The 20,276-nt window shown below is 41.9% G+C and overlaps 1 protein-coding gene across 4 annotated transcripts in view; it reads right to left on the reverse strand.

Annotated features, from left to right (window-relative positions):
- Positions 1 to 20,276, reverse strand: part of SNTG1 (syntrophin gamma 1) — a 253,240-nt gene that overhangs the window by 141,847 nt on the left and 91,117 nt on the right. For all 4 annotated transcript variants that reach the window (XM_077352441.1, XM_077352440.1, XM_077352439.1 and 1 more), the window contains exon 2: positions 4,350 to 4,443. The gene's annotated coding sequence lies outside the window, so the exon portion shown is untranslated. The remainder of the gene's footprint in view (positions 1 to 4,349; positions 4,444 to 20,276) is intronic.

The raw sequence follows: 20,276 nt of genomic DNA on the forward strand, positions 1-20,276 counted from the left end.
ACTGTCCAATGGCTTATATTCATCACAGTCATTTATCATGATTAGGTGGCTTCCATTTTCAAAACACCATGGAAGAATGGCACTGCACTGGCAGACAGAGGTCACCTTGCCAGAAGGAGGAGTGACAGAGGATGGCTGTGCAGCCCATGAACAACACAAACTTTAGTTGGCCAATCCTAGCCAGCAGGCACACTGATAAGATTAGCAATCATTCCTCTCAGTCACCAGCAGTACATGTGAGAGGAGGACTGTTACAAAGGGAAGGACCCCCAGACATATGGAGTCCCAGAGCATGGGGGAAGATGGAAGACCCTCCCAAACAATGCTCCTGGCCATGCTTGACCTTGTCAGCAGACACTGAGCAAGAAGGTGCATTTCATTCCTAGGTGAGGCAGTGGGGTCAATCTCATCTGTGTCAACACAGAAACAAGGCCCAGAGAAAAGACTGGCAACCAGTCTACAATCACCTAACAGTGTGGCAAGTAAGAGGCAATGTTAGGAATTTGACTTGGCCTCATCTCTTGCAAGGAAAGCTCAGAGTCCTGGTCACACATGGACCCCCTAGGTCTGTCTCTCAGCTGCCAAGTGGGAAAGGAAGGTTATGGACCATTACTGCCATTAAATAGTGAGCCCCTTGGAACTGGATTGGATTCCCTAAACAAAGACCTAGGCAGCCAATCAATGCCATCTTGACAGCATAGAATGAGTGAAAGAAAATGGGTGGAGCCATGGGATGATGGCAGTGAAGATGAGGAGAAAAACCTGCCTCACCCTAAAAATAACCAAGGCCCAGGGCGGAAGGTTGTCCAATTATAACCTTGACAGTGGGATGAGTGTAGTATGACAATGTAGCCTGTCCCAACATTAACAAAAACTGCTGCATAAGTCTCTCAAGTTGGAAATGAGGCCTTGTGCCTGATAAGTAACATATTCTCACCTGGTATACCCTCCCCTCCATGCGAGCTGTGAACTGGTGAGTGTTGGTGCAGGTGGTGCATGGCCAAGCTCTCCAAAGGCTGCATGTACCATGTCATTAGTGCATTTTAGAGGGAGGGGTTGGACAAGGCTGAGGTCTGATGTCAGGCTGATGGTTCAGCCTTTGGAATGCTTGACCAACACTCACCAGCTCACAGCTCACCTGGAGGGGAGGGTATAACAGGCAGCCTTATGGTGCATCCACTGGCAAAAAGCCATGTCCCCCACAAAGGAGAATGGCTGACCACACACAGCAATCATCTTGCCAATTAGGTGAGTGATTCCTTTCTGACCTCTCCCTCTTGCCCTTAATCCTGGTACCAGTGATATTTAAATGACCATGACCTCCTGGAGGGTGGTTTACCTTGTAATCCGAACCACGGCACCTGAAGCCCCTCTTTAGTTGCCTGCATATCCTCTCACTTATCCCTGCTAAGTGGGAGTGGGCCTCTATCGCCTCCCACTAGCGGCTGGCACTCCTTCTTATGGCAGCAAGAAACTGAGTTGTGTTCTGGTTCCTCCAGAGAACAATGGTGGCCTAATGATGCAGGTTCCAGCATTCCAGATGTAAATGCAGCAAACCATCCACTTTACCATGCATGGGTAATTCCCCTGGATGTGGAAGTATTTTTAGTCAGTATGTGTGTGGGAGGTGTCAGTTGTAGAGCTGGGAATAAAGTGAAGTCACCCCAGTAATTCTGGAACAAGTCCCCCGGACAAGCTAGCTGCAAGAAGGGAGGATGACAAACACAGGTCACCCCCCAAGGAGAATCAGGTCAGTGGGGGGGGGGGTTCAATTATTGAGTAATGATTCATAAAGTTAAGTCAGTAGGTCGTGAAGATAAATATTATCCCAAAACGAAAAGTAGCCCAAAGTGCTTTGGGAGGATAAAATGGCAGAAAACTAAGCTGAACCCCCCCCCCCTTCACAACCACCACCAAAGCAGCCAGAAAAAAATACCCACAGTGAAAAGGAAAGGAAAGGAAAGGAAAACAAAGATGTTTATTATGTGTAAGGGGAATTCAATCCTGATTTTTCCACCTTTTGCAGCAAACAAACAAAAACCAAATAACAACATAGGGCAAAGTAAGCCCCCTTGCTCCTGACTGAGTAAATACATTAAGCAATCCCCCACCGCACCCATCAGAAAAACTCTTTTACAAGTACACTCTCTCAGTCCAAAACCACAACACCAACAAAGGGAATGTGTGCTCATCATACACTTATATAGATTTCTGAGTCCAATTGCAATGAATAGGAACTCTGTTATTGAAAGGCAGCAGTGTTTGTGTCCCCACAGCTGGACAACACCTCCATCTCACAGTTCCCTAGCATTTTCATGCCAGAATTTTTGGGTGGGTTCCATTTTCTGAGACACTCCGAGTCACACTCAAATGCTTGGAGGTTTCTTGGCAGACCATGTGAGCACTAAACATTGCCTCCTGAGCCCAAAGCTGATTAGAATTCAGCACAAATTTTTGGCTCATCAAGCAGGTTCATGTACATCTCTACACATTAATATACAAGCTACAAATGTCAAAATGGTCTCCAGGACAGCTGAAAAGTAGGTCCAATGGGTGCACTGTTAGAAAACTGTCAACCTCCAAGATGTGAAAAGCCTGTCACTAAGGAAAGATTCAGACAATAAGTGGGCTAGGAACAACAGTGCTACAGAACAAAATGCAGGTCTATTTTTAGCAGTTGTTGACATTTGGGTAGCCCAAAGAACAACTAGTTGCAATGCCATTTTTGTTAGCAATAGCAGTGGCATTAGGGAGCATGAGGACAACAAGAATGAAGTTATATTTACATTTAGTGTAAGAGGACAAAATGACAACATATTTTAGATGCAAAGTAACAGAAGATCCTAGACATAAAGCATACCATTCATTCATATTTTCTGAAAAAAGTTTATTATATTTGTGGGAAAACCAGAGATAAAAGGCCTGTACAATCCTAAACAGAGTTATGCCTTTCTACACCCATTAAAGTCAATAGCCACTTAAGTGTATAACTTTTTCAGACAGCCCTGCTAGTCAGATTTGCAGAAAACAGCAAGATAAACTATGTTTATTTCAAGCCACAGAATCTCTAAGTACTCAAAGGGACATGGAAATACTAAAATATCATCCAGTAACCTGTCCTGCTACAAGTCTAAGTTGTACATACATACACCAGTCCCCCTACAGTTAACCTACTAAATCCCAACCTTAGCATGTCACTAGCAGAGTATGGTCAATAGTCACTAGGCAAATGTCTTCAGACAGACAACCTCTAGAATAAATGCTAACTCTAACCACAAGAAAATGTCTACCCAGCTTCAAATATAGTAGCATAAATCAGACTTTTTCAAAATCACACCCTAATCTAGAAAAAAAGAGAACTTCTATTTATTCATTCATTCATTTTCATTCATTCTATTTGTATACTACTCCTCACTAGGATGTCCTGGGGCATTGCATAAAAACATGATTCTTTTGAAAAGGATTGATTGATATAGATGTATATAGATTCTATTCACACTCTATTTCAAAATGAAAGTGACATTGGGAAATCCATGATTTTAAAAAGGGGAATAGAGTCCAGGAAGTCCCCCAATTCACAGCTACAATGCAGGCCTTCATATGGTTCTTGTGGTTTACTGATCCTCAATGTCCAGGCTGTTATTGGCCCTTTAGGGGAGGGAACTTACCTCTTTTTTCTACACCCCTTCCCCAAAGTAAAAAATGAACACAAGCTGGAACATCAACAATACTCATCATTGTTGAACATATAGTCAAAATAGCCATTACTCCATGCTGGCATAGCAACAATATCAGAAGATTTTACTATGAAATCATTTATCTGCATGTGGTGAACAAATAGTTGTTAATCATTAGTTGTGTGGAATCTAGATTGTTTCCCTCAGAGAACACTTCTATTACAGGAATGCTGCAATCCCCCCCTCAATTTATTGATTTTTCATTGAGGAAATATTACTTTTCAAATACAAAGTACATCTAGAGCTACACTGACTATGTATTACATTAGAGTATTATTAGATTATAATTGTATTAGATTATTTTGGAAAGTAACATATCACTAGTGATTACTTTTAAACAGGATAGATCACATAGCTGTTTTTTTTTAATGGCAAAGTTGAATTGCACTAATGCTCCATAAGCAACCTGTTGCTTTTGAAATATATTTAGAGCATTAGCAGTTTGATTTTTTTTTAACATGGTAGATCTATACATTGATAAAAATAAGAATAGCAGAAAAATAAAACTGTGTTAACCATTCATGACAAGCCCCTTCCCCCTGTACATCTCAAGCCAAACTACAGGCTATTGTTGAGATAAAGATGTACTGTCATAAGATAACAGAAACATACCACTTGAAGACTTGATAGAACAGAGCTGATAGAAAAACTGGCAGCCATCCAAAGACACTCTCAGTCATTGTGGATCTTGATCTTTTAGGGCCAACTTGGAAAAAAAAGAAGAGAAAGAATGTATCTGTTAAACATAGAGGAAGTTTTTTTTTAAGGTGGATGATGCACATATTGGAGAATAAGCAAGTGACTTTCAATAAGAATAGAGAATGTCTAACATTTCCTTTATTACGTAAAGGCAGTTACAGTGGAACAATACCTTGACAAAGAGTTATAATACTACTGCTAATTATTAGTGCTCGAGGAAAGTTACAGTAAACTTAATATAATAGAGTAAACTTAATATAATACAGTAATATAATACAGTAATATAATACAGTAAACTTAATATAATTTTATAATAATATAAAATATATTTTTAATAATTCTATAATGTCTAGGGCAGGGGTCTTCAACCCCCGGTCTGCGGCCCGGTACCGGGCCGTTAAGGCCATGGTACCGGGCCGCCAGCGGCCGCGACTGCATCCCCCCCCCGCAGCGAGAGGGGGGAAGAGGCAGGCGCGGCCGCTGGCACACCAGCAACGCAAACACGTACGCGTGGAGCCACCGCGCATGCGTGTTTGCACCCCCTGCTGGCGAAAACGCGCACATGCGGCTGTTCTGCGCATGCACGTTAGCGCCACCTAGTGGCGAAAACGTGCATGGCAGCAACTGCGTGTGCGAGTTTACGTGCAGCTGCTGTGGCCGGGCCGCTGGCTCTCTCCCACCCTCGGAAGTGGTCCCCGACTACAAGAATGTTGGGGACCGCTGGTCTAGGATACGTACAAAGGTGGAAATGAGGTTACTCCTGCCCACAGACTTAATATATTTTTATAGTTGGAGAGAAATATATGGGAAGAACAAAACACAAGGGCAGGGGAATAATAATATGCATTTTACATATGTAAGGGAATTTAGAAAGTATTTTTCTTTTTCATTTTATCCATTCTCTTTTTAGAACAAAGTCTGAGATGAAAATAGACCATCTGGCTTTTCGAAGACATTAGGGAACTCTACTAGGTCATATGCAAACACCCATCAACCACACAAGACACATTACCCAAGTTCCAAGGCAGCAGTATCATTCATGAATTTGTAGAAACTTTCTATTTATGTACAACTCACAAAATAAGGAGAAAAAATACTGCAGTACAAACTAGAGATAGGAAAAATATACTGGCAATGGTCAAGTGGGTTAGTGCAGTGGTCCCCAACACCCGGTCCGGTAACCGGGACTAGTCCGTAGATCAGTCAGTCAGGTGATCAGTCAGCTCACCTTTGGTGCTCTCTGGCAGCCGCCATGGCTGGGGCTCTCCACTGGAGTGGCACTGTGTAGCTTCTGCTAGGCAAGCAAGCGGAGCAGGGACTCTTGCAGCAGTGGCAACATCCCTCGGCAAAAGACTTCCCCCTGGGCCTCAGTAAAATTGTCAAGCGTTGACTGGTCCCCGGTGATAAAAAGGTTGGGGACCACTGGGTTAGTGGATCAAAGCCTGGGCCCTCTGAGGGGTCACAAAGGGATTTATCCTGCACCTGTCTTTCCAATTCTGATGAAAGAGGAGAATTATCAGTAAACTACCCAGAAAATAAGTGGACTAGCCTAAACTACCTGATCCCTATAAAAATTTTTAGGTCAGACTGGCTGAATAAAGGAAAGGCTATAGTTTGGGGACTCTTCTAGTTGCTCAGAGTGCTGACTACAGATAAGGTATACAATTATTTTTCCAGGTTGGTAGCCATATTGATCTAAATCAATATAATCCTGCGTTGAGCAGGGGGTTGGACTAGATGGCCTGTATGGCCCCTTCCAACTCTATGATTCTATGATTCTATGATTCTATGATTCTAATCAAGTTCCTTCCCCCCAGGTTTGGGTATATTGTATCTGAAAAATATCATTATTCCCAATATTCCCAAATTCCAAATACAAGCATGGTATTCAGATTTAAGACTTGGAGGGGGGGGAGTGAATTTTCAGGTTTATTATTCCTGATGGGGAAAATTTTGGGTCATTGGGGGGGAGGTAAAAGTACAGGCACAGCTACTAGTGCCTGTCCTTTAAACAACACTCAAGTTTCAAAGAGTCCAATCTATAGGCTCCTGAACAGGGTGACCAAGCAATCCTCCATTATTTCCTGTGGAGTTGGGGACACTCTCCCTACAGCTTCCAGAGCCGAAGACATGCCTGCAATCAGCAATCACTGGACAAATGTCTTCCATGGAAGAACCAACAAGACCAATTGACCCACTGCATAATCCAGGAATCCCAGTAGAACTGCAAGCAATACTGACATACAAAAAAGAACTAAAATTAAACCAGAGAACCACGACAAGTTGGGGGAGAGGATTTTTGCAAGCCCAACAGAACCAATATTATTATTATTGTTATTATTATTATTTATTCGATTTATATACCTCCACTCCCATAACTGGCTCGCAGCGGTTAACATGATAAAAGCATCCATACAATTAAAATCCCCATAAAACGATTAAAACAATTTTCACATATGACAATGAAGATGGCGGCGATAGCTATCCCCTGCTATTCGGGGCATCGATCAGTATAGATGGAGTAATAGCTAAAGCAAAAACATAACATGGAATAAAACTGGCTAGAGGATGAAATCAGGTCCCTCAACAGTCTAGCACTGCCATTCAATAGGGCTTTAAGAGGGCGGGACAATAGCAGTATGCAGAATCTTAGGGGGGAAGCAGGGTCACTGTGACAGTGTAAAATCAACAAAATGAAAGTCAAACCAAATAATATCTACAGCAGAAATTGAAGGGGAAGCATTTTTGCAAGCCCAGCAAAACTAAATGAATGTACAGAATACCAAGCAGAACCCAGTACCGCTGTGGCAGTGCAAGCTCAACAGAACTAAAGTAAAATTACAGCAGAAGAACAAATACAAAAGTGAGGCACAGGATTTTGTAAGTTGTGCAAAAAAAAATGTGAAGGGGACCCAAAGCAAGGTAAACAAAAGGGGAACAAACCCATTGAAACAAAACAAAACCACTTGAAAGCAACCTGGGAAGACCATAAGAACCCCCCCCCCCGAGAACCAGAAACAACAGGGGGGAAAAAGACAAAGATTAGCTATAAACCTGCAAATGGTGACTCCTGATCACCCCAGTAACTCCTGAATACATCTGAGATTTTTGGGGAACATTTTTTTCAGTTTTCTGAAAAATTCCCAGATATACATGGGATTCTGAATATATACTGCAAATTACCAATAAGATATTTTTTACTTATATTTTTGGGTCAGGTTTATCCAAATGCACACCCCTAACTACAGCCTATTTTGCCTTTCTTCATCTTACCCGCCTTCAGCCTTCAGCTTGGAAGGATCTGATGAAGAAAGTGATAACGAGAAGTCTCTAGGATCAAGGGACTTCATACTTTCCTAGAGGATTTGGTGGTAGCTAGAGAATGAGTGATAGTTGGAAATCATGTAGAAAGAGTATCTGCAGGTATGAATCTACTGACTGTCCCGGGTCTCCGGGACGTTCACCTGGCCTCAAACAGGGCCAGGGCCTTTTCGGTCCTGGCCCCAATCTGGTGAAATGAGCTCCCAGAGTAGCTAAGGGCCCTGTCGGAACTACCATCTTTCCGCAGGGTCTGTAAGACGGAGCTCTTCCACCAGGCGTATGGTTGAGGCCAGAGCAGAGCCCGGGTTCTATCCAAGATCCCTAATCCATTGGCCAGTTTTCTCTCCTCTCTCTCTTACAGAATTAATGTCTGACCTCTCTCTGAACAAGCGGGGAAAGTGGGGAGAGTTATAGAATAGAATGCCATCTTTTTATTGTAATAAGGGGGTATTTATGGGGTTTTATGTGATTTTACTATGATTTTATATTTATTGTGAACTGCTGTGAGACCTTTTGGCGAACAGCAGTATATAAATCCAACTATAAATAAATAAATAAATATTTCCATCTTCTAATCGTTAAGATTTATTTGTTTGTTTGTTTGTTTGTTTGTTTGTTTATTGGCGACCTTTTTCACTGATATACAAAGTGAATTACACAGACTAAGTCAATACAATCAACACGATGGGACATTCAATAAATAATGAAATAGTTTTTTGGCTGTGCAAAGTCTAAAAAACAGAATTAAACTACAGGCTCACATTAAATGGTACAATCTTACAGCAAACTATACCCAGTTGTATAGAACACAATCCATAGTAATTTATCCAAGTAACTTTGTACATTTTGTAGAATGCTTCCCTTTTGAACTTGTCCATTGGGTTTTCATTGTGGTTCAGATCATCAGCTTCTTGTTGCAAAATTTAGGCTTAAATTGAAGAAAGTAGGAAAAAGCACTAGGCCACTGAGGTATGAACTAAATCATATTCCCGACGAATATACAGTAGAGGTGACAAATAGATTTAAGGAATTAGATCTGATAGACAGAGTGCCTGAAGAACTATGGATGGAGGTTCGCAACATTGTACAAGAGGTAGCAACTAAAATCATCCCAAAGAAAAAGAAATGTAAGAAATCAAAATGGCTGTCTGAGGAAGCTTTACAAATAGCTAAGGAGAGAAGGGAAGTGAAAGGCAAGTGAGAAAGAGAAAGATACACCCAATTGAATGCAGAATTCCAGAGACAAGCTAGAAGACATAAGAATGCCTTCTTAAATGAACAGTACAAACAAATAGAAGAAAACAATAGAATGGGGAGGACCAGAGATCTTTTCAAGAAAATTGGAGATATGAAGAGAACGTTTCATGCAAAGTTGGGTATGATAAGGGACCAAAATGGTAGGGACTTCACAGAAGCAGAAGAGATTTTAAAAAGGTGGCAAAATTATACAGAAGAACTATACAAGAACAAGCTTAACATTCCTGATAACCACAATGGGGTAGTTACTGACCTGGAGCCAGACATCCTGGAATGTGAAGTCAAATGGGCCTTAGGAAGTCTGAGCAACAATAAAGCTAGTGGTGGTGACAGCATTCCAGTTGAACTATTCAAAATCTTAAAAGACGATGCAGTAAAAGTGCTACACTCAACATGCCAGCAAATTTGGAAAACTCAACAATGGCCACAGGATTGGAAAAGGTCAGTTTACATTCCAATCCCAAAGAAGGGCAATGCCAAAGAATGTTCAAACTACCGCACCATTGCACTCATTTCTCATGCTAGCAAAGTTATGCTCAAAATTTTACAAGCTAGGCTCCAGCAATATGTGGGCCAAGAACTTCCAGAAGTACAGGCAGGATTTTGAAGAGGCACAGGAACTAGAGATCAAATTGCCAACATGCACTGGATCATGGAGAAAGCTAGGGAGTACCAGAAGAACGCCTACTTCTGCTTTATTGACTATGCTAAAGCCTTTGATTGTGTGGAGCACAACAAATTGTGGCAAGTTCTTAAAGAGATGGGAATACCATCTTATTTGTCTCTTGAGAAACTTATATGCAGGTCAAGAAGCAACAGTGAGAACCGAACATGGAATCACTGATTGGTTCAAAATTGAGGAAGGAGTTTGGCAAGGCTATATACTGTCACCTTGCCTATTTAACTTGTATGCGGAGCACATCATGAGAATGGCGGGATTAGAAGAATCACAAATTGGGATCAATATTGCAGGAAGAAATATAAACAACCTCAGATATGCAGATGATACCACTCTAATGGCAGAAAGTGAAGAGGAACTAAAGAGCCTGTTGATGCAGGTGAAGGAGAAGAGTGCAAAAGTTGGCTTGAAACTCAACATCAAGAAAACGAAGATCATGGCATCTGGCCCTCTCAATTCCTGGCAAATAGATGGGGAAGAAATGGAGATAGTGACAGATTTTATTTTCCTGGGCTCCAAGATCACTGCAGATGGGGACTGCAGCAAAGAAATTAAAAGACGCTTGCTCCTGGGGAGGAAAGCTATGGCAAATCTAGACAGCATCCTAAAAAGGAGAGACATCACCCTGCCAACAAAAGTGTGTCTAGTCAAGGCTATGGTATTCCCAGTTGCAATGTATGGCTGCGAAAGTTGGATCATAAGGAAGGCCGAGCGTCAAAGAATTGAGGCTTTTGAACTCTGGTGCTGGAGAAGACTCTTGCGAGTCCCTTGGACTGCAAGGCGAACAAACCGGTCAGTCCTAGAGGAGATCAGCCCTGACTGCTCCTTAGAAGGTCAGATCCTGAAGATGAAACTCAAATACTTTGGCCACCTCATGAGAAGGAAGGAATCCCTGGAGAAGAGCCGAATGCTGGGAGCGATCGAGGGCCAGAATACAACAGACAAGGCATATGTATGTGTAGTTGTAGATTTTGCCCATTTGCGGATTAGCACAGAGAGACAGAGAGAGAGAGAGACAGAGACAGACCGAGACAGAGAGGAGGAAATCTGATGTCTACTACATTGTGGGCACCATATATATTCTATTTAAAGCCACTAAAACTTGGTAACCAGCAGGCATGTGCAAAAATAAAAAATCAGTCTTTTTGAAGTCTGGGTATATTGGACCTGAAAAATATCAGTATTTCCTGATATCCCCAAAACCCAAGATAGGTATAGTGCTGGGATTCAGAAAATATTTGGGAAAGCTAAATATTTTGGCTACCCAAACAATTAAAGGGACTGAGATCCATTTAAATGTCCACCAAATGTCTGATCCTGTGTAGAAACCCCCATACAGCCCAATAAACGCCTCATCCCATGGAGAGAAGTCTCTTCCCAAGTTTGACTTGGGTTGAGCATGGTGGCAATGATTTGAATTGTACGACCCCTGCAAAGGACGCAGACTGGCAGCCCCTGCTGGAAGGGTTGTAAACCGTTCCAGCAGTCCCTTTTACTTCCGTCTCTTTGGGAAGCTGACAGGTAGCTCATGCTGTTTTCTAAATGGCCACCAGCTATTTCAGGGTATAGCAGCCCAATATCTTTAAACTGTGCCGTGGACTTAATAATTTAGTAAGGGCTGGTGGGGAGGACTTAGGTCGGGACTCGTCTGGGATAAAAACTCTGGGGAGCGAATCAGGAGCCGCGAAGCTCCTCAGAGTGCCAATCCAGGGCCAAGTGGCCAATTGGGAGGCGCTACTTGGCCCATCTCCCGGAGCCCATGCCGCTAACTCTTCAGTCCGCCCGAGCAGCCATCCTGGCCGGATGAGGACCCTGGCCCTGCGACGCTGGCCGGCGGGGAGACAATGCTCCCGCCGCCCACTGACTGCTCTCCAACGCGTACGGACCTCGCCGCCACCACCCCCTCCATGAATTCCGATGCCGACTGAAGCCTTCCCTGCCTACCCTCACCTTCCCGCCTGCCCTCACCTTCCCACTTGCCGCTGCCTGCCCTCCGGGGACTTCGAGCCCACCGCCGCTCCGCTGCGCAGACGACCACCACCTGACGAAGACGGCCGACGACTCCCACGCCGCTCCTGGGCTGCCGCCCCAAGCGGCGCACCCACACTGCCACCGCTCGACTTCGCTGCCTGCCCGCCATCCTCCGTTGTGGCGCCTATCCCACGATCCGGAGCTGCCGCCCCACTACTACGGTAGGACACCTCTCTTTCTCCATGCTGAGGCCTTTGCGCTTCGCTGGGCGGGGGGAGGGGCTGGCTAGCGCCCATTTTATTCCGAACTAAAATGGGCTTTTTGTCTAGTGCCTAAATAAAAGCCAAATAGGATGAGCTTTTATTCATATCAACTTTATTGGCCACTCAAGCAGATTACAGAATCTGCGTTCAGGAGAACCAAATGAACATGTCTAGTAACCAGAGCAAATGCCTTAAATAATACATATCAACCAGAGTGGATAAAATTAATATTTGCCTTTTGGGGGGAAAATCTATATAAAGATAGTTTTCCATTTAAGATATATTATAGTTCAAAGGTTATTCATCATAAAATATGGATTCGTTTTTAATTATGTAGCATGAGGCTGTATACTCAAGCAATCTTTAATTTTTTGGGAAAATGAATTACATTATCCATTCACAATGTCATGCTCTCCCATAGGTTTCTGTAAGGTTGTTTTGGGCAATTTTTCTACCTAGATGATATTATCACAGATGTTCAGTTTTGCAGTTTATGTCTGCAGAGACAACATGCCTCTTCTTCACAGCAAAAATGTTATAAAGAAACATACAGAGTTAAGAAAAAAACCTTAATGCCATTGTTCCTCTGCAAATCTGTGTACACACTTAATTGATAAAATGCAAGAAATTCAATGAAATAGAAGATTGCTTGCAGTGGTATAGATCTGCACAAGTGTGAAGAGGGAGGGGCAATCAGAATAAGTGAAAGTGGAATGTTTTGAGCAGAATACTCTACGAAGCTTGGGACCTTTGTGTATATAACCTGTTATCATATTATTAAGGATCTTTCTGCAGGGGAAAACCTATAATGACAACAGGCTGTAAAAGAGACTGGGGGACACATACACACACCTTTTTTCATTCTAAAAATGAAACTTTAATCTGGCTGTAAATATTAAGATTATACCAGCAAGAATGAGTATTTGTGCAGAAAAACAAGATTTAAATCTATATTAAATCAAATCAATTTGATCAACATATCAAGCTCCCTCATACAGAATCATGCCATTAGAATCATAGAATCATAGAGTTTGAAGGGGCCATACAGGCCATCTAGTCCAACCCCCTGCTCAACACAGGATCAGCCCTAAGCATCCTAAAGCATCCAAGAAAAGTGTGTATCCAACCTTTGCTTGAAGACTCTGAGCCTCTGAAGTAATCCTGGGATTATGCATAACTCTGGTTCCTAAACAGTTAAACATTGAAGTGATATCATACCACCATCCTCTATGGCCCCGCCATCAGGTCTCCTGTGGATGCCAGCTGTGTCTGATAACTCTACTGGCATCAGCTATCCAGAGTTTCAGCAAAGAATTCACCTGCTATCTTTATAACTGGATAAGCCAAAAATGAAACCAGATATCTTCTGATGTAATGTATGTGCATTACATGGACCATGCTTATAATATGATTAGGCTGTTAAATGCACATCTGTATGAGAACAATGATATCCCCTATTAGCTGAGGATTCCAAACCATCCTCAAGGGCAACCACAAATGAAGGATGTTACAGTTTCAGCCAGAGTTGATTGAGCAACTCTAAAATGGTTGCCTGTGATATAATATACTATACATGTGGGCTTAGGAAGCTGTGGGAAAATACTGACCAGCAACAGCAGCTAGATTAACTTTTGCTAAGGCTGAAAGCAAAATAAAATTTCTCATACAAAGGCCTTCAACTCATGGTTTTGCAGAAGAATGAAGAGATTATTAGAACAGATTTACAATGGAAGGAGGTGTTGTATAGAAACCAATACATTTTGTGTAAAGAAAACTTTTAAAAGAAAGATTCTGACCAGTTATCTTTAAATAATGTGCTATATTTTAACACATATGACAAGAATACTATCAGGAATTAAATATCAAAAACAAAGAAAACAGTACTACCTTTCTTCTTTTTACAGGGAGAGGTCACTCATTTTGTATTGATTTTTTTATTAGAACTAAATTTTGGATTTACTTTTTTTGAGGCAGTATTTTGGAGCCAGCAGCCCTTATACATGCTACATGAAAGGAAGACACAGGGCTGAGTAGCAGCTTCCTAGGGCATTTCAGTCTTGCAAGTCTAACCGGCACCGGAGTCTGCAGTGCCAAGCAGTTTCCCCATCAAGTCAAAAAGCTTTGAACTCTATGAAAGGATCTCCTTCTCATTACTTACTCTGCCATATGCTTCACTTATACTTGGTTAGGTCTGATGTCAGGAATAATACCAACTTCAATGTGTCAATGAAGCTAAATATGAAGAGGAGTCAAGGTGCATGATGCGCTCAACTGAAACTACAGTTTAGCACTATAAAAGATACAACTAAAAGTATTAAATACGTTACCCAAAGAAACTGAATTACAGGAACTGACCATTCTTTGTGGCAGTAGCATTTCCTGTAGATATTCAGTTAGTTTCCACCATATATGTGAAGCAATAGGCAGATTAATATACAGAAATATTCTTAAAGCTTTCACAAATGGCACCAATATGCTCAGTCTCATATCTGAGACAAAGCAAGTCTCTTTTTTTGGGGGGGGAGGAAGGCAGTTTACACACACTGAGATCTCAATTCACTTTGCAGCAATGGACTGCTGAGCTTCTATGGAACCTCATGGCTTTTGAAATGAAAAAGTTTGACCACACACAGTTAACTACAATATGGAAGTATATACACAAAACAATGATACACTGGCAGACCCCAGAATAGGATTTACTGAATCTGTGTCCAGGACAGATTCAAGTGGGTAGCCGTGTTGGTCTGAAGTAGTACAACAAAATTAAGAGTCCAATAACACCTTTAAGACCAACAAAGATTTATTCAAGGCATAAGCTTTCAAGTATATGCACTCTTCCTCAGACTAATGAACTACCATCATAACAGTGGAAATGTAAGGCGAAAGCTAATTATGGTAAATTAGTAAACTGTGTCACAACATCCAGATTCAGCATTATGATGCCATATGATAACTTTTTGCTAAAACAGCCAATCAGTCCTCTTAAGCAGGGGTAGTCAACCTGTGATCCTCCAGATGTCCATGGACTACAATTCCCATGAGCCCCTGCCAGCATTTGCTGGCAGGGGCTCATGGGACATCTCCATGGACATCTGGAGGACCACAGGTTGACTACCCCTGCTCTTAAGTTCAGTTGTAGTTCACTGGAGAAATAAAACTGTTTATGTTAGTAATTAATGGCTGTCACTTTACCAGTTGTTGCTTCCCCATCCAGCTCCACCCAAGTGTGAAAACCTCCCTGCAAGTGACAAGCTGTGCTGGCAACTATACTGTCCAATTTTACATACTGAAAAATTAAGAATAAAAATGTCCCTTGAAAAGAAAATGTGCATGAAGGCTTTTTATTCTTATCTAAAGGGATCTACATCTGGCTCCTTAAAGTATATCTTTTGTAACTCGCCTTTCCCTTTTTCTTGCTTCCTATGATGATTTGCCAGTTTTTGCTTAAATATCCTTTCATTTTTGCTCTCCCCCCATTTTTATTCCCCAGTCAAAATTCAATGGTAAAAGCAGAGTGGCAACCAACCTCTTAGCTCTCAGAAATTTGCCTGGCTAATTAAAAAGAAAAATCACAGAATCCAATTATTTCTTTCAATCACCACATTTGAACCTTCCTGTTTTTTACTTCTTCAGAGTGCCTTGATTGTTTATATAAAACCAACGTATTAATGGAGCTTTAGATCGTAGCACAAGAGTGTGGTTTAACACAAAGGATCAATCCCATAGGCCCAACTAGCATGATATGAATGTGGATATATATTTCCAAGAGATTGTCATTATAGTGCCATGTTTGTGGTGTTTTATCACACACCCATTTAATAAGGGGAGGGGCTTTGACTCAATGATAAAACATGCAGAAGGCCTCAGGTTCCATCCCCAGTGTCTACAATTAGAAGGATCAGGTGAAAAAATCCCTGGAGAATTCCTGAAGTCAGGATAGACAATACTGGCCATGAAGGACCAAGAATCCAAATCAGTATGCATGCATACTTCATGCGTGCATACTTCAAGCCACAAAAAGACAAAAGATTGCATTTTAAAAGACGGATAAACTGGAGAAGGATACATGTTACAAAATAATTTCTGTCTTAAACTTTATGATGTAATTCAGTCCAAATCTTGTGTTGATTAATCTGATTCTGCCCACTATTTATATTTTACTGTGCACAGTAGGAAATAGCTGACTTTAATTATTTAATGATCTTTGATAAAAATTGTTAGCAAAACTTGCATTTTAATTATTATAGATAAAGCTGCCACAGGGTGGTTGTAAAGAATAATGGAGGAAGAATGTTTTAATGGAAGAGTGGGATTTCAATAAAATAATTATAGTTAAATATTACTCCAACTCCAGAAAGATACTTTAATGTTTTTAAAGTGAATTGACCAGATAGAAAGTTTAATCAGTGAGCAACTTGTCAGCCAGTATAAATAAGTGTCCGTGTGATATAATATATAGAAATCACCCTGATAAAAATTGCATACACATGGGACATATAATTCAGAATTTTCTTTTTTAAAAAACACCCTAATAATAAATATCCAACTAAATGTGTCAGTTCCAAGAACAGCTTTACCTTCTCTTCAAAGTAGGTCAAGGAACTACTAGGTCAGCTATTCTCTGAATTTGACTGCAAATACATTTCAAGTCTTAAAACATTTTAAAAAGTTCTCATTGATTTAATTGTTTAAGGCTCTAATCTGAAACACAAACGTGTGGTTAGGAATTATGTAGTCTGTTTGCAAGATGGAGCTATTGGGCCATGAACACATTTCTCCTCACTTGGAGAGTACCTTGTGAGAGTACAAAAGCATCAGATCACACAGGAAAAACGTAAGAACTGTTTGAAAGCAATACCTTCCTTTTTGTCCTTTATAAAACTGATGATGCAGTATAGAGAAAGAACACACACCGAAACCATAAAACTGATCTTCTTTATCATAATTGAGAGAAAGGAGACAGACAATGAACAGTACAAAACAGCTTCATCCTTCCTACAGAACATCACATCTGTATAGTAAGAATGGTGTTTTGATGTGATAGTTCTCTCTGTGAACAAGTTAACCCACTCCTACCGAATACAAAGAATTCAAAGCATCTGGGGTTTCAGACTTATTCTGCCTAGAAAGTGTCTGAAAAAGAAAACATCATTCATTTGTAGCCCACTCTCTTGCCTCCTTGATGGTGCACAAAGGGAGCCCTGTGCCAGAAGGGCTGCACCACAATATGAGAGAAGGCTCTGCATTTGTAACCCATGATAGGAGTAAACCACCATAGCACCCTATATCCAGTGAGGAAGCAGAAATCACAAACAGCAGTTGGAGCTCAATGAGGCCTCTCTAGCTAGTGAGAAGAGTTGAAATAATTTTGATAGTTGATTTTTTAGGACAAACATTTGTATAAACTTATTTCTCTCCATATATAAAGTTTAAGTTAAGTAAAACCAGGGTGCCTGCCAGGATAAGCCCAAGCTGGGCTACTGTCTGATTGGGTAGGGAGGAGGGGTTCATTGCTGCTAAGATGTTTGGATTTGATTGTTGGGGGGAGGGTTAATGAGTTTGGATGGGCTTTTATTGGGGAATTATGAATATTTTCACCCACCAAGAGCCGTCGCAGGAGTGGTGGGATATAAAACAAACAAACACACTTTAATTTTTACTAAATGATGCATTAAACAGGATTTTTAGTTCAATGTGTAGATTTTATTGGTTGCCCTTTCATATTCCCCTTCCCTCTTTATAGGCCACTTTTCTACAATCTCAAAGCAGATTAAAGGTAAAGGTAAAGGTATCCCCTATGCAAGCACCGGGTCATGTCTGACCCTTGAGGTGACGCCCTCTAGCGTTTTCATGGCAGACTCAATATGGGGTGCTTTGCCAGTGCCTTCCCCAGTCATTACCGTTTAACCCCCAGCAAGCTGGGTACTCATTTTACCGACCTCAGAAGGATGGAAGGCTAAGTCAACCTTGAGCCAGCTGCTGGGATTGAACTCCCAGCCTCATGGGCAGAGCTTTCAGACTGCATGTCTGCTGCCTTACCACTCTGCGCCACAAGAGGCTCTTCAAAGAAGATTACAGCAGGAAAATACTACTCAAAACAGACCCACTTGGTCCTTTTCATAGAATCATAGAATCATAGAGTTGGAAGGGGCCATACAGGCCATCTAGTCCAACCCCCTGCTCAACGCAAGATTAGCCCTAAGCATCCTAAAGCATCCAAGAAAAGTGTGTATCCAACCTTTGCTTGAAGACTTCCAGTGAGGGGGCACTCACCACCTCCTTAGGCAGCCTATTCCACTGCTGAACGACTCTGACTGAGAAAAACTTTTTCCTGATATCTAGCCTATATCGTTGTACTTGAAGTTTAAACCCATTACTGCGTGTCCTTTCCTCTGCAGCCAGCAGAAACAGCATCCTGCCCTCCTCCAAGTGACAACCTTTCAAATACTTAAAGAGGGCTATCATGTCCCCTCTCAACCTCCTTTTCTCCAGGCTGAACATTCCCAAATCCCTCAACCTATCTTCATAGGGCTTGGTCCCTTGGCCCCAGATCATCTTCGTCGCTCTCCTCTGTACCCTTTCAATTTTATCGATGTCCTTCTTGAAGTGAGGCCTCCAGAACTGCACACAGTACTCCAGGTGTGGTCTGACCAGTGCCGTATACAATGGGACTATGACATCTTGTGATTTTGATGTGATGCCTCTGTTGATACAGCCCAAAATGGCATTTGCCTTTTTTACCGCTGCATCACACTGCCTGCTCATGTTTAGTTTACAATCCACAAGTACCCCAAGGTCTCGTTCACACACAGTGCTACCTAGAAGCGTATCCCCCATCCAGTAGGCATGCTTTTCATTTTTCTGACCCAGTTGCAGAACTTTACACTTATCTTTATTAAATTGCATCTTGTTCTCATTTGCCCATTTTTCCATTGTGTTCAGATCTCGTTGAACTCTGTCTCTATCTTCCGGAGTATTTGCCAGTCCTCCCAATTTGGTGTCATCTGCAAACTTGATGAGTAGTCCCTCCACCCCCTCATCTAGATCATTAATAAATATGTTAAAAAGTACCGGGCCGAGCACCGAACCCTGAGGTACCCCGCTACTCACCTCTCTCCAGTCTGATGAAACACCATTGACAACAACTTTTTGAGTGCGGTTCTCTAACCAATTCCCTATCCACCTAACGATCTGAAAATCCAGATTGCAGTCCTTCAACTTATCCATCAGAACATCATGGGGAACCTTGTCAAAAGCTTTACTAAAATCCAAGTAAATGACATCAACCAAATTTCCCCGATCCAGCAAACCTGTTACTTGGTCAAAAAAGGAAACTAGGTTGGTCTGGCAGGACCTGTTGGAGACAAATCCATGCTGACTTCCTTGGATCACCAAATTGTCCTCCAGATGTTTGCAGATCGCTCTCTTTAATATCTGCTCCATTATCTTCCCCACAACAGAGGTCAGACTCACTGGTCTGTAGTTTCCCGGGTCATCCTTCCTCCCTTTTTTGAAGATCGGAATAACGTTTGCTCTTTTCCAGTCCTCCGGGACATCTCCAGTCCTTAAAGAGGTTCCGAAGATGATGGACAAGGGCTGTGCAAGTTCTCTGGAAAGTTCTTTGAGTACTCTCGGGTGCATTTCATCTGGACCAGGGGATTTGAACTCATCCAGTGCAGCTAAATGCCTCTCGACCACCTCTCTATCCATGTTAACCTGCCACCCAGACACTATCCTTTGGCTACAGCCATCTCTAGATGTGCCTAAACACTTAGACCTGTGGGAAAAAACAGATGTAAAATAGGCACTAAGCCTTTCTGCTTTCTCTGCATCTTTCGTTAGAGTTTGTCCATCCGCACCCAACAGCGGGCCTATTGCCTCCTTTACTTTACGTTTGCTCCTCACGTAACTGAAAAATCTTTTCTTGTTACAATGGGCTTCCCTGGCCAATCTTAGCTCACTCTCAGCTTTGGCCTTTCTGATGATTGATCTACAGTGCCTAGTAACCTGTAGGTACTCTTCTTTAGAGCTCTGTCCTTCCCTCCATTTCCTGAACATTTTCCTTTTCTTTCTTAGTTCCTCTTGAAGTTCTCTGTTCATCCAAATAGGCTTCTTAGAGCTCCTGCAGTGTTTTCGTCTTTCTGGAATAGTCATTGATTGAGCATGCAATAGCTCTTGTTTGAGTAGCGCCCACCCTTCACATGCTCCCTTCCCTTCCAGCATTCTCGTCCATGGTATGACACTCATCATGTCTCTGAGTTTATTAAAGTTTGCTCTACGAAAATCCAACATCCGCGTCTGGCTACAAGCTTCCTTGGCTCCCCATCTCAAAAGGAATTCTATGAGGAC

The sequence above is a fragment of the Paroedura picta genome, chromosome 9 (genome assembly GCF_049243985.1).
Source record: "Paroedura picta isolate Pp20150507F chromosome 9, Ppicta_v3.0, whole genome shotgun sequence".
Taxonomy (NCBI): Eukaryota; Metazoa; Chordata; class Lepidosauria; order Squamata; family Gekkonidae; genus Paroedura; species Paroedura picta.